Below are 16,339 nucleotides of genomic sequence, written 5' to 3' on the forward strand. Positions count from 1 at the left end.
AACACAAGCGCATGGAAGAATGGTAGTCGGAGAACTGTGAAAACGTATGGAAAACAATGAAAAACGTAAATTACTTGCAATTAGGAAACTGGATCAAAAAAGTAGTGATTAGAAATCAAGTGTAAAATGAACACATAACTTTTTTTGTTTAGTTCATCTTCCGTGGTGCTTTCTTTGATCCAGGATTTCGTTTTTACTACCACTGAACAAGAGCCATCTATTGCCTTTTCAGTTTTGAATGCGGTAAAATCAACAAATGTACATAGGAGTCGCAAAGAAATGAACGCTTTATATACGATTCAAATAGTCTCCAATTTGAAAACGATGTATCTAAAAATCCAGATAACTTCAAAGCTTGGGATCTTCAGTAAACTTGTTCTGGATGTAGAGCGCTATCTGATGGCACCTGATTTAATTCGTTATTTGAAGGCTAGATGACACAAGTGGGCATGGAATTTTTATTTTTGTTTTGCGGATATCTCAGGAGATCGTCCCTTAAGAAAGATGGCGTATTCGGCAAAATTGTTCAATAACTCAAGCGTTGATTCAAAACTTGTTTACCAGGCGGTGCTAGTGAGCATGGAAATTTGGTTTTGAAGATATCCTTTTCGGGACGAAGCAACACAATTGTGCTGGACAAAGTTTTTTGAAACGGCTCATTCAGGGAGGGATTCACATTTCACTAACATTATTTCTTCAATTCTCCATTGCCATAATTACTTTAACACCTCATAGAGAGTACAATTTATTTTGAAGCGTTACTACTTAGCAAGATACATTTGAAAAAAGGTGAAAAATTGGCCGTCTCGATAGGGATGTATCAGAAGACTGACCACTTAGAAATATAGCGTCTTCGATAAAATTGTTCATTATAGCTCGAGGGCTTTCATTATTTAAGCCAATCTCGAATTTCAGAGCTGCTGTACAACTCTGCCGAGGCGCCAACTTCCTAAGTGCTCAGGCTCTTAAGATATTTGCAGAACAAATGTACCAAACTCACTAGCGTCACTAAGTGGCAAAATTTAGAATGATTTGGATCGATCAATGATAGCCTTTGGCTTATTAAATAACTTTGCCGAATACCCCATCTTTTCAAATGGTTAGGATCCTGAGATATCCGTAAAACAAAAAATGTGTGCTCACTAGCGCTGCCTGGTGGCAAAATCTTGAAATTCTTGGCTCAAATTATGATATCCCTTGTGCTACTGATCAACTTGGCCAAAGACGCCATCTTTCTAAATGGTACTACCGACACAAACAGAATGCCTAAGAAGTTTTCACTCAGACTTCAAAAGATACAGTATACAGATGGAAGTTTGATATTTTTTATCAAACGAAACCCAGACCATTTTCATTCAATATATTAAATCTGTTTAAACAGTTTTTTTTAATATAGAGCACCTCTGTTTTTTTATAATACCTATCTTATAGAATTCGAAAATATTCTGTCAAAAGGATCACGAATTGAAGTGATTCTTATTTCGGAAAGAAAACTTGTTTACTTGTGTAAACATTCGATATCCTTGAGTTCATAAACCGATTTGCATGTTTGCCCTAAAACAATATTCACAGTTCGATGTCCAGGTCGTCGAAAGACTGAAAACTATACAACTTCTCCATAAGTATAGAAATGTTTATGAAACAAAACGACAGTTACATCACATAACATGAGTGGAACTCGAGCTCAAAAAGTTACAGCCACTTCAATATTTGCATGCTGCTATAAAGACATCGAAATGTCAAAAGAGTTACACCACCAATACATAAATCGGCGTAGTGTTGAAGTGAATCAAAGATAACATATGTCCAGAGTGGCAACACAGTAAATGGAAATAACTATTTTTGAAACAACGTTAGAATTAAATTCACGGCACTGATATCCGAAATAATTGAGTCAATGTATCTCTATTTTTTTTTTCTAGCATAAAGTTTTTTAGGTGAATGGAAAGGTTTTAGAAAATAGAAGCTTTTTTACTAATGAAAGGGGAACTTTTATTAAAGAAATACTATTTTCGAAAAAATCATATTATGTGGTTATGGGACATTAATATTGGAAAGAATGATAGAAAATATTTACATTTTATGAAAAAATAAAAATGTATTTTGTTTTCAGACATTGATTCCCAACGTTGTCGAAGTCCCCCGATCTTAATGTCTGCAATATTCGCAGCAACTGGTCTACTGCTCGAATCATATGGTTTTGTTTACAATTGGCAATGACAGTTCGGTGTTTTTATACTAGATTTACCAATTGCCGGCAGCTGAAAGTGGGTACAAGTTTTGAACTCGCTTTCACCTTCAAGTTCCACATATGTTATGTGGTTACATCAATCTAAGGTTTTAGATATGTTTTCATTGTTTTCACTATGAGCATTCAGTATATTTTACGAGCAGCTTTTGAAAATAAAGAAGAGCATATTGCTTGAAAACCTTATTTGATTATGTCTTATGAATTCATTGTATAAAGCAGTAAAAAAGTTACTAGTAACATGCCGGGGTTGATAGTCTAAAAACTACCGCTTCTGCTTCATAAGCAAAAGGTCATGGGATCAATTCCCGGCTTATCCCATTCCTCGTACTTTGTAGTTAAATCTTTCACTCTTAATCTGCAGCACTTAAAAACTCTTCGTTCATAGCAAGCGCTAGAACCAGAAACGGACAAGAAATAGTTTCCCTAAGCTTCTATTCTTCCATAATTATAGTACGCCTTTTCCTACGCCTGATATACAGACAGTCTGCTAACCAAAATCAAGCCTCTCTGCCATTAAACTAACTTACCCCTGATCGTTCTTGGGACATTAATATTGGAAAGAATGATAGAAAATATTTACATTTTATGAAAAAATAAAAATGTATTTTGTTTTCAGACATTGATTCCCAACGTTGTCGAAGTCCCCCGATCTTAATGTCTGCAATATTCGCAGCAACTGGTCTACTGCTCGAATCATATGGTTTTGTTTACAATTGGCAATGACAGTTCGGTGTTTTTATACTAGATTTACCAATTGCCGGCAGCTGAAAGTGGGTACAAGTTTTGAACTCGCTTTCACCTTCAAGTTCCACATATGTTATGTGGTTACATCAATCTAAGGTTTTAGATATGTTTTCATTGTTTTCACTATGAGCATTCAGTATATTTTACGAGCAGCTTTTGAAAATAAAGAAGAGCATATTGCTTGAAAACCTTATTTGATTATGTCTTATGAATTCATTGTATAAAGCAGTAAAAAAGTTACTAGTAACATGCCGGGGTTGATAGTCTAAAAACTACCGCTTCTGCTTCATAAGCAAAAGGTCATGGGATCAATTCCCGGCTTATCCCATTCCTCGTACTTTGTAGTTAAATCTTTCACTCTTAATCTGCAGCACTTAAAAACTCTTCGTTCATAGCAAGCGCTAGAACCAGAAACGGACAAGAAATAGTTTCCCTAAGCTTCTATTCTTCCATAATTATAGTACGCCTTTTCCTACGCCTGATATACAGACAGTCTGCTAACCAAAATCAAGCCTCTCTGCCATTAAACTAACTTACCCCTGATCGTTCTTGCATGAACTGGCGTAGATGCAGGGGTCTAATGTGGGTCAGTTTCAAAATGTAACGTCAATTCCTTCTCTTTTCTCTCAATGATCGGCATTCTGACGTGGCAGGCGCCATTGTTGCTTCAAAATAAAACATCACTAGCACTGAGGAGTCTGTTAACCCCTTTACTAGCAGCCTTCATTTTTACGGCGAAAAAAATACTCAAATCGCAATAACGCTCTCAAAAATTCATTTTTGAACCGATTTCCGTTCTTTTGACGTTATATGAAAGATATGAATGGAACCCTGGAATTTTTTTGTAAGTGCTCTGGGTATTTTTATTATGTTCTGGGAAGTCTAGGAAATTTCCAACTCGGAAAGGTCACCGACCGATCGGATTCGAACCCATGCCCCTCAGCTTGGTTCTGCTGAACAGCTGCGTGTTTACCGCTACGGCTATCTTGGTCGCTCAAATTTAACATTATTATATTGGAATACCCTTAACCGTTTTTGTTAGGCCAAATTAGAAAAAGAAATGATAATATAACAAATTGGCATCATTCGACAAGTAATTCTTAATGTTTTGAGATCATTTCAAATGTAGCTCCAGGAATTCCTTTATGAAAACCTCCAAAGATTCCATCAAGAGTTCCTCCTGAAATATATCTAATGCTTCCACCTGACAAACATTTCTGTAAACACTTTTCCACTTCTCCAATCATTTCTTCGAAGATTCTTTCAGGAATTGTACCAAAACTTTCTCCAACAACACTGTCATATCTACAGCAATTCGTCCAGGAATGCCACTGAGATTTCATAACTGGGATTCTTCTAGGAATTCCTCCAAGGCGAACCTCTGATCGTTACTAGATGTTTTAGACCGGTTATGACAGGGCTCCAAAATACCTTCAGCAATTCCTCCAGGATTTCTGTCAAGTTTTCCTGTAGTATTATTCCAGGAATTTCTGCAGGAAAATCTCTTCAAGGATTCTTCTAGAGATTTTGCGAGTGATTGCTTCTAAGTTCCATCAGTATAATTTTAACTGAGATTTTCCTCCAGGAATTTCTCCGGGAACTTTTCAAACAATTATTCCAGTAATTGCTCCAGGGACTCCTTCCGAGATATATTCAAGAATTATTCAAACTTTTTCTTCAGAAATCTTACCAAAGACTCCTCCAAGGATTCCACCAAGAAAATTTTTACAAATATTCTTGGCTTTATCCAGCTTTATTCTCTTAAAGAATTACTCCTTTTATGTTTCCAGTGATTTCTGTAAGAATTGCCCCAGATAGACTTCTCGAGATTCGTCCAGGAATTTTTCCGGAGATTTTTTCAGGGATTCTTCTCGGGATTCCATCCCAGGAATCCCATTTCTTCAGGAGCTCCGCCAGGAATTCCTCCAGGGATTCTACAAGAAATTGGTACAAGATTCCCCTTCAAGAAATCTACCACGGTTACATATATCATCCCAAAGATTTTTTTATAGGTAATTCTCTAGGAATTACTTGGGATTTGTTCCAGGGATTCGTTATTGGCCTCCGAAAATTCCTGTACAAATTCCTCAAAAGATTTTGTCATAAACTCTTCAAGGGTATAATAAGAAATTACCTTAAGGGTGTCTCCAGGGATTCCTTCAAGAATTTGTCCAGAAATTTCCCCAGGAACTTCTTTACTGAAGCAGTTTTTGAAAAGCCCTTGAAAAATTCCTGGAAAAATTGCTGGAGAAATTCTTTGAGCTATCCCTGGAGGAACCTCTAGAAAAAATCATGAAGTAATCCTAAGAGTAATCCCTAGAGGTCCCCTCTAGAAAAAGTATGGAGTAATCTCTGTAGTATAACATGGAAGAACCCTCAGAGTAATCTCTACGAGAATATCTTGGAGAATCCCTTGAGGAATGCTTGCCTAATTCCTGGAAGATTCTTTGGAAAATCCTTTGAAAAAAATCTTGCTGGAGTATCTGGATGTATACCCGAGGAAATCTCTGGAACCTTTGTTTTAGAGGAACCTATGTAGAGATTTTTCTGTAATTATTCTTTGGGGAATTTCTGAACAAATTACTGGATAAATCTCTGGAGAAATCCCTGAAGAGATTCTTGTAGGAATGTTACCTGAATAAATTACTGAACCAATAAATAATAGGTTATCTGGGTTAATTGATGAAGGGATCCTTGAAAGATTACCTGGGTAAGTATTTTCTCATAGCATTCCTGGAGGATGATTCCATGGTTAGTCTTTGGAGAAATTTCTAGAGGAATTCTTGAAGGAATTCTTGGAGGAATTTTAGGAAGGCTAATTTGAAATTCTGAAGGAATTTTTTATGAAAATTTCCTTGGAATAATACCCGTAGCAATTTTGCAGGAGGTATTCCTTGAGGAATTCCTGGAGAAATCCCTCAAAACATACGTGAAGTAATGAACCCCTGGAGGAATTCCTGATGGAATCCATGGAGCTCTGAAGTGGACTATCTTGAATATATCCGTGGAGAAACCCATGGAGGAAATTCTGATGAAATATCTGGAGTAATCCTTGAAGAGATTGTTATAGTGTAACCCCTGGAGAAAGACTTGGAGACATCTCTGCAAAGATCCCTTTAGAGTTTTCCTGAACGAAACCTTGAACAAACCTCTGGATGAATCTGTGAAAGAATATTAGGATAAATCGCTTTAAGAATTCGTGGAGAAATATCTCGAAGTATTTCTTGAAGAAATCTTGGAGAAATTCCTGAACAAATCTCAGTACAAATTTAACTTGATTTATTTATGGAGGATTCACTAGCGGTATTCCTGCGGAAACTCCTTGAAAATTATCTAGAAAAATCCCTGTACAGATTTTACTGGAGAATTCCATGAAAGAATCCCTGCAGGAACTCCTGGCATAATTGCTGAAGGTATTCCTGGAGCCCTATTGGATCTGGTCTCAAAAATCATAGCGACCAAAATTTTTTTTTTCGGAGGAATCACTGGTGACAAACCTAGTGTAATCCTCAGAGAACTGGTCCCAAAATTTCTTATTCGTCAGCGATAAATCGTCTTTTTACTCATAGGTACGAAACATGAATATTGGCTTGTCGAATGATACCAATTCGCTATTTTATCAATCAATCGGCAAAGATAACTTTCAGTAAACAACTGTTAAAGTTCTCATAGGAAAACTAAGCTTGGAAGCGTACTCTGTCCCGGTTGAGACGTAACGCCAGGAACAAGGAGAAATACTTTCATGTTTGGTACTTGTCATGATGTCTATTTTGATATGAATGAAAAATCATGATTTTTGAATTTTTGAGCTCTCGCATGAAGGGACTATATGATGGTCTAAAAATGTCCATAATATACCCTCCAGTTTCATATCTTTCATATAAAGCTAAAACAGTTAACTCTCCCTTACTCGATATTCCGTATCTCGATATCGAGTTAGAGAACCATAGTAAAAGTTGGTTTTCATGGCTAACTCGATGGTTCCTTGGAACGCAATTGCACTGCTTTTGTGTTCTGTAACTCGATACCTCCCTAACTCGATGGTCCCTTCAATATCGAGTAAGGGAGAGATGACTGTAGAACGAAAATCGGTTCAAAAATTGATTTTTTAGAGCGTTTCAAAGTCATGGGTCATTTTTGACCCTTAATGCATAATGTGTAACAGAGAAGTAGTTACTATTCCGTGATTTTCCAGAATATTTGGAATTACCGTTTTGTCTCAAATTCCGAACAGACTCATATTCCGAACACTCGATTTTTGTATGGCGATTTGGTTGAAATGTTTCGCTGAAATATGTCATCAAACAACAAGGAAATGGCAGTCAAGTGTAATTTAATTTTAACGTCCCCAATATAATTTATACGGTAAATTTATACGGTAAACGGTACATCAGGAACCTAAAAACGGAGCTTCGTATTAGCGTACCGTTTTGACTCATATTCCGAACACATAAGGCCAACAGTGATTTCAAACGCATCTGATGGGCATAAATTGGCTGAAATTTGTAAACATTTTAATTTTTCCGCAAAGTCTAACTTTAAGCTGTTGGGTGTGTCGAAAAAAATGTTTATTTAAACTCGTTTAGCACTGTTTTTACGTAAATGTATGAACACTCTGTTTATTCTGTCTCATATTCATTCTCTTGATTCAAATTCCGAACAGCACGTATAAATCGTATTCAAATGAATAATATCGCAATTAAATTTATCTGAGCTGGTTTAACTGGTCTCGATCTAGAGAATCATCACTACTCTCGAGGTATAAAATAGATCTTAAGATGTTAAAATTGAATTGCAATTGACTACCATTTTCTTATAATTTGATGACATATTTTAGCAAAACATTTCAACCAAATCGCCATACAAAAAACGGAATATGAGTCTGTTCGGAATAACAAAACGGTACCATCTTCAAAAAATAAATTTAAAAATTCCAAATACAGTCGCCTCTCAACATCTCGATAACGAAGGGACCATCGAGATAGGGAGAGATCGAGACATAGAACAAATTTTTAACGAATACTAGATTGAAAATCACTCCGTTGCCAGGAAAATAAAAAACAAACAGATGTCATTTCGTCTTCGCAAATTGTTTTGAATCTCTAAAATCTAGTCTAGTAGCCTTTGAAAATTAGCATATCGACATACGGAGAGAGAATTGGGAACGAAAATCCCATCGAGATAGGGAGATATCGAGATAAGGAGGATATCGAGATATGGAGAGTGAAAATGTATGCAGATTGAAGGGACCGAAAAAATCATCGACATAGGGAGAGATATCGAGATGTAGAACATCGAGATGTGGAGAGTCGACTGTAACGGCGCCGAACACTTTCTTACGATCAACGGAGAATGAAAGGGATGCTAGTGCGGCATCTATTGCTACTAAAAACCGAGAATACCTCTGCATCTTCATGGTTGTCAGGAGAAGGATTTTGAATAAATCATCAATTTAGATAGATAAAAATTGAACATAAAATATATCGTCACCTATGGCGACGAACCATTCGATTTTTTTTAAATACATAAAAAGGAATGTTAGTTTTATATCCATTATTACTAGATTTCTGCTTCTCCATAACTATCATAGGAAAAGATTTCTGTTGGTAGGGGACATTTTTTTTTGCTAATAACGATTTAAGAAACACCGTTACACACTTGTGATGGGTCGTCGATGAGTGAGTGCGTTGGCGCCTTCAACAACTTCTACATGTAGGTTATGTACGGTCCAGTGCCCACGGCTACAATGTCCGTTATGGGGGTGGCGCCTCAAGCATAATGGGTGATATGGCGATTCGAGTAAACATAAATCAATCTGCCCCACGTGATGAGTGGGCGGTGGATGTTTGCTGTCATGTCTTGGCTATTATAGTCGGAATAACATTCATTTGGCGAGTCCGTTCGATGGGCAGATCCTGACAAACTAATTTGTTTCTCGGAGACCACCCCGAACCGTGTATGAATAATCAAATAAATGTAATATTTTGTATTCGTTATTTCTTAGTTTAGAGCTCTGTATATAAGTTCTTGGTACGATAGGCGATGTTTTATGAAAGCCGTTCAGTCCTCTGCACTTGTCATTAGTACTGTACCTGTAGACTCGACTTCGAGTAGCTTGAACATTGTGCTAAGAAATATGGGCTCGATGCCCACTTCAGTCCGGAAAACTTGTCGCGAGCAACGTTTTCCGACTGGGCGTTGCATACTATTCCGTAGTCCTGCGAGGATCCTCTTCCAAATGGAAAATTGTCCACAGGATGCATCAACATCTGTGCCTTTGAAAACAAAAAAAAAAACAACATGAAGCTGTATAATTCTAATAATTCGAAAATGCCCTTAATTTACTAAGCGCAATCGACAGTAACTCAACTTCACTCGCCATCAATATCCATTTAATTATTGTGAAAACTAGTTTAAAGCTCAATTTTGCGCCACTTCTATAAATCACACATGCTGCCAACTCGCTGCACTGCGTTCCCCATAGAGTGCCGTGCAATGGCGCGGGGACACAAACGAGTGCTTTATGACCCCCCGAAGGCTGCTCTCGCGTGAACAGGTCGTAGCTCACTGCCGCCGTGTGCTTCCGAACTGAAAATCAGGATTCGTAGCGTAGTGCCGCCGATCGACTCCGGCAGTCATCGAAGAACATGATTTTTTACTTTATGCCACGACGACTGTGGCAAGCAAGAGCTACTGAATTCAGCCCTGGGGGCACAAAAATGCATACAGCATAGCAGTGTATGTACCTATCTACCTGGTTGGTTGTCATATCGATGATATTGATTGCGCTTTCACACTAGATTAGCGAGTGCAACGCGCGACTGGCGACAAACGATCTCGACTCGCGCCGCACTATGGGACATTTGAATGACTTAGCTGACCAAAAGTTCTCTCGGGACATTTTGCTCATTCTCTATGTTCAACAACACACACAGACACAACTTACTTATGAATATGAGCATGAGCATCGTACAGTTTGCAGTTACTCCGTGATTAACCAAAATAATTGAAATTGCACAAGAATTCAATAGACAGATGTAGGGAGCTTTCAAACATTATAGAGTCAAACACGGCGCCTCCCACGTCCTTGGGGTCATCAGAGAAGACAGGGTATGTTAGTGTGGCACGCGATGTTTCAAAAGCTCTCTGTATCTTCATGGTTGTCAAGGGAAGAAGTTTTTGTTAGTGGTATAAATTGAAAAAGAAGGAAGAATAAAATCTCTATCAAACACGTAAACCAACTCGATTGAATCGATGATTTGGTACGCAGTTTAGTACAGATTGAGCATAACTAATGTACGTTTTTTGGAGTGGTCGTTAATAAATCACGTTACATCAATTAGAGGAAACTGTTAGGGTGGTGTGCTAGTATCCATCGTATTAAGCATTGATCAGTGAGAACTGCAATTTTCCCAGTATTGCAGTGAATGATGCTGTTACAAACCGATGCCAAACAATTCTTTCTCAAAACGGCTTTAGCATTGTACAATAACATTTTGATAAATCTTGATCTGTTTTTGGAAATAATGCAAAGCAAATGCATCTTATCGTATTCTCAATCCGTCGTACCGTTTTCAACTCCGTCGCAATCAGTTTCCAGATTCGTCCCACAACTCATGCATCACTGTGATGTATTAAGTGGTTAAACCAACCAAATGTTGTTCAAGAAATTCGCCAAACATTTGGTCGCCGTTAAGTCAGAGTGGACCAAGTACAAAACTTGGAAAAATTGGATTATTCTCTCATAAAATGCGAAATTACCTTACCTACGTTACACTTCGATCAAATTTGAAGAATGCTGTAAACTGCAAGAGATATGTAATAAATTTACTTTGGATGATCAATAAAAATCGATAAAAGTGTGCAGTCAGAGTGGACCAAGTGCTTATTACCATAACAGTGAAAATGACCAGCGCGATGACGAATGCGAGGAAATGAAAAACATTTTAGGAGATTTGTCAAATTTTTCGACATCGAATCATTCTTCTACTTACCTATCAGTAGAAATTCATAAATATTACTTAATTCGATGCATTCGATTTTGATTTTTGACCATTTACCATATTCGGATGGGTGGTCAGAAATTACAACAAATTCTGTGCAGACAGAGCGGACCAAGTGTTGAAAAGCAATAAAATGATTGATTATTGCATTTTTTACGAAATGTCAGAGTCCGATAGAAGTTTATGGTAGTACTACGGTGTATGTATGGCATGTCCTAGGACCCGTTTATTGGACCAGCATATTTTGGTCGGTACTCAAGATTTTCACTTGGTCCACTCTGACTGAACGCATATTTGAATATTTCTGGTCTTCAATGCTCTGACCCTGCGGAACCTTAATTTTCAAGCTATCGTAATGCCACTGATTTGGGTATTTACTATATGGATTATTTAAGAATTTACGATACTGGTGTCGGAGGGTCTTGATAATCTGTTCATCTTAGAGATATGCACCCAGTTTGACCATGCAAGCATTATATCATTGTTATTTTCCAAGAAATTGTTCAGTCAGAGTGAACCAACTCACTGAACGACGGTCTTTAAATCAGTCAGATTGGACCAAGTACATATAGTCCATCAAAAAATCGTTCTATTAGAGGTTTGGATTATGATTTTTCATGATTATCACTTTACATTATATTGTTTGAAAGTAACACAAAGACGTGTAGGAATATTTAATCAAAATTTAAACAAGTTCAAAAATTACAGAGTGTTAGACTTTAAACCCATTTCTCTCAAAATATCAAAAATGTCACTTGGTCCACTCTGACTTAACGCCGACCATTTCTCCAAAAAAAACTATGAATTTCTAGTTTTATAAATGATTAAGAAATTCGTACAGTAAATATTTTAGATTTTTTTTTCGAAATTCCTGCGAATGCGTGATACAGACACTCAAAATGTGATGCAATTTTGAAAAATGTGAATTTCTACATTCTTACTGCACCTGAAAAATATTCAATGGATTTGCGACATTATGGTCATTGACAGCCGAAAGAATTTCACCAGAAAATCATTCATATTTTTTTTATGAATTCAGAATTTGTAGAACTTCTCTATCGATTGAGATCTCTCAATTTTCTGTAAGAACTTGTAGCCCATGCTTAGTTTAAATTCGTCTATGAGAAAATAGCAAGGGGGGTCTTCAATATACCATTTAACGATTTACTTCTCGTCACAATCGTTCATACCTACTTGCTCCAGCTACTTTATTTCTAATATGGAACCCTTAAAAATAGTATTTCGGACGGATAATTCTAAAGAAATACCTCTTTTTAGGCCCCTAACTGGGGGAGCGTAAAAAGAGGGAGCTAGTTATAATTTTGAGCGTAAAAATAATTAGAAGTGTAAAAAAGATTTTCTTTTGTTCTCAATGAGTTTTGGCGAAGATTTGGGGTTCAAGTATCCGTGGTTTAGGGATGACGGAAACCAAAGTACCATTTTATAATCCATAATGACAACTCACACTTTATGGAAACCACATGCAATTTAGGTATTTTTTTTTAAACGGGACAGATGAGTAGATCGAGGTTACGGGATCGAATCCCATTCCCGAGATAGTCACTTATGACGTAGACATAGTGACGACTTCCTTCGGAAGGTCTAAACATCTCATTAATAAAGACAAAGACAGAAACAGATGACGTAACCCATGCAATATAGGTAATTTCGGAACGAAAACGATGAGTTGATTATGATAATCGATGTTTGACGACTTGAAATCAAAGGTGTTGACTACCGATGTGTCAAATCACTTGAAATCCGTGAAATATTGGAATTTTTGTATCTATGAGTGAAGACTTGTGGTTTATGAAAATCACTTGAAACCCATTCATTATGGGTATTTTTGTAGCGGGACAGATGAGAAAATGCCGGAAATCGGTGTCCGTCTTGTGTCTTTCGATGGAATTTTGAGTGATTTTCACAAATCGAAAATCGCCATCTTGGATTTCAAAATGGCTTCAAACATCAATTTCCGACATCCGGATTCCAAAATGATGTCGGACATCGATTTCCGTCATCTACTAATCTGTTCCATTCCAAAAACTTTGCGTGTATTTTAAGTGATTTGCACTAACTAGTGTTGAGTAAAAAATGAAAAATATTTAATACATTTCTGTAATTTGTTTCCTCCTCGAGAGAATTACTCTATGAACTCCATAAGAATAGGTGGCATGTTTCTATTCGCTAGGGCGCTGTCAGTTCAATCGAAGACCGCGTCGAAACAGCAAGTTCTCCGCGAGCGTGTTGTACGGTTTTACGAAACGCCCTTAGTTTCGAAAGAAATGAAACCCGACCAACTTGCCATTTGACAGGCACAGTTGACCACGAGGATCCTGAATTGTATTCGTAAGATGGACTTCAGTACCGTCCAGCGCGCTTGTGAGAGCATCAAGACAACTTTTTTTTAAAGAATAAGCATTGCGTTTTTAATCAAAATGCTGAATACGTTTAAAAAGAGGTTTTTTTACTATATGACTGAAAAAAAATCTCATTTTTCATTGAACACAAGAATTTTATTCAAATTATTAAATATTTTCAAAATAATTTACATTGATTACTCACGTTTATGCTCTTTTATGAAGCTAAATATAGTAGCAAATCCAACACAGAATAGAAAATTTTGAATTCTGAGATTCTTAACTATAGATGACCTAAAGGGTGAATGGAATCAGATGGCGACACACACTAATATTTGGCGAAATTCGCACGTTCAATCAATCATGTAAAAAATTTCAGGGAATAAAATAAAACAACATGGTATGAATATTTTACCATGTTTGTTTTATTCAATTTCAATTCCATATCCAAATGCACGAACTTTTCTCTTAATACTACTCATTCCTTAGGATGCTTCCGAAGTGTCTGCTTAATAATGGCCCATTACTTTTCAATTGGCCACAGTTCCGGTGCGTTCTGAGGATTGAAATGCTTCGTCATGACATTGGCCTCCTAAGCCTTGTATCACTCCGAAACCTCTTTCGACATGAGGCTGTGACCTCAGAAGAGGAAGTAGACGCTTTTGGAGGCATTCTGAAGGTACACCCCAGTAAACACACGATCGTATACTGTAGGATATAAGAGTACAAATGTGGAGGTGATAAACGTACATTTTGCATGCAGTCTAATGGCGCATGTACGTATATCGCCTCCACATTTGTACTCTTATGAACTATCGTATACGAGTTTGTGTTTACTGGGACCTGCCAATTGACCGTAACAACGGTTGTCTGACTAATATTCCTTCTAAGATGACCGTAAGGACGTAACCGGCGCCGTTATTGACTATTAAAATTAGAGCTCTCGATTTGTGCACATTGAAGAATGGTAAGCTAATTCCAAGCCCCATTAATTAATTCCCTGTGCAACTTCGATTGTTCTGGTCAATCACAGAGTTGCTACTACGAATTGTACGGTCATCTATGCTCATGCTCATATCCAGAACATCATTTCATAATCTGAGCAAATTTCGAAAACGAATTTTGACCAGCTAAAATTGTCAAATAACCCATAGTGTGCCGTGCCAAACTCGAATGGGATAATCTGCATGCGAGCATAAGCGCAAGCACACCAGAGCTTTTCGTGCTATCGCATTGGCGGGCGGTAGGAAGGGAGGAAATTTATGTTTTCTGGGTTCATAAATAGATTATTAAATATTGGTCTCCACGTACCTAAACGTGTGTGTGCGTCGCTTAATGGCGCCTGCTTAAAGGGGGGCACAGGAACGGACTTCGATGGGGTTATTTATGCGGCTTTTGGTGCAATAACCAATAGCTATAAGCATCCGTGTAGAGTAGAGTATCTAGGCTCCAGTAGTGGCAGCCGATACTGAGTGTGGTCGTTCATGCTGATATAACGATGCGGCGAAATCGCATTTAGCCAATAAACAACCAAATTAATGCTGCTGCCACCGCCTGGCTCCGATAGGAGATGAATGGGGATGAAATTGCTAGAGGTTCATGGCGATGGCGACAACGACACGGAAGCCAGAATTAGGTTCCCGGTGTAGCGATGGCGATGTTGCACGAGGGGTTCGATAGCCCTGACTGGGGGGTCAATATTTGTTTATCGAACACCGCACCGATTGCCTGGTAGGGATGTAAGGCTTCGGAAAAAGCTATTAATCATAATGGAGGAAATTGGTTCAGGTTCGGCGATCGGTCATTGTTGGTTGTTTGAAAAGCTTGAAAGATGATGTGAAATTGTTCGAGGAATTCATTATAGAGCGAGGAAGTCGGGAATTTTACACTACCCGCCTAAATTAAGAAATCTTATTACCAAGTTTTGTTGCAATGACTCTCAAGCACTTTATATGGGAATTTGAAATTTTCTCGATGCTCCACATGGTTAACAAGTCATTTCAAAAGCATAATGTAATCATTTGAAAGATTGGCTAGAATCGGTAACAACCATATCGAGACGATAATAAATTTCCGAGCTGCTTAGTGGAATATCTAAATGAAAAATCAGATTAAGTACTATACCATTTAATTCTACTAGCTTGTAGAGTTTGTATCCTTTGACAGATACGCGTTTTTGAACCTTAACTGTGACGACCTTACATTCTGTGTTGTTTACTAGACTTTGATTTTGGTAAAATGTAGGGATGTCATAAAATTACATCATGTACTTCACCTTTGACAGCCTTTAATCCAAGAATATTTGGATTAGCATTCAAAGAACTTTCAATTATTTCTCTAGCCGCTTATGCTAAGCACCAAACCACCCAGTTTTCACCTGAAGTAAACTTATGCTCCCAGGTATTTAAATAAAAGCACCTCTACAGTGTAGAGTCTACACCAATTCAAATGTTAACGATATCGAATCGCTTCAACAACATTTGCATACAAAATATTCACGTTCGATTATGCAGATTCGATTCACTTCAACTTCAACTTCTAATCCAACCAAGCAGAAGATATGCATCAAGCATCGTTTAAGAACCCATGCGAGGAGGTCATGGCACATAACCCGAAGGCAGCAGAGGTAAGCAGCCACTGAACCACACAACAAAGAGGAAGGCAAACACGAGGACTGCAGCAGCAGCAACCAGAAACAGCATAAACAGTCAAGCACTCATAAGCCGAGTCATGCATATTGGAGCCATGAATTTTCCGCCCGTTGATGCCGATTGTGGTGTGTATGTTTTGTTAAACATACGTTGAAATTACGGCTAATTAGCAGCGGTGCGCGGTTCGAAAACAACGACACGACCAAATCCTCCGGTAACGGACGGTTTTCTCCCTGTCGCACAGAAGTCCTGATTTGAAAAAAATCTGCATTCCCAACATTTAACTATTTTTAGCCATGAAAAATATTTTGTAACATGATTTTAAATTGA

The 16,339-nt window shown here is 37.7% G+C and overlaps 1 protein-coding gene across 1 annotated transcript in view; it reads left to right on the forward strand.

Moving 5' to 3' along the window:
- The window catches only part of LOC5575168 (tyrosine-protein kinase Dnt), a 363,394-nt gene that overhangs the window by 64,504 nt on the left and 282,551 nt on the right, over positions 1 to 16,339 (forward strand). The window lies entirely within an intron of this gene.

Source organism: Aedes aegypti, chromosome 2 (assembly GCF_002204515.2).
Source record: "Aedes aegypti strain LVP_AGWG chromosome 2, AaegL5.0 Primary Assembly, whole genome shotgun sequence".
Classification (NCBI taxonomy): domain Eukaryota; kingdom Metazoa; phylum Arthropoda; class Insecta; order Diptera; family Culicidae; genus Aedes; species Aedes aegypti.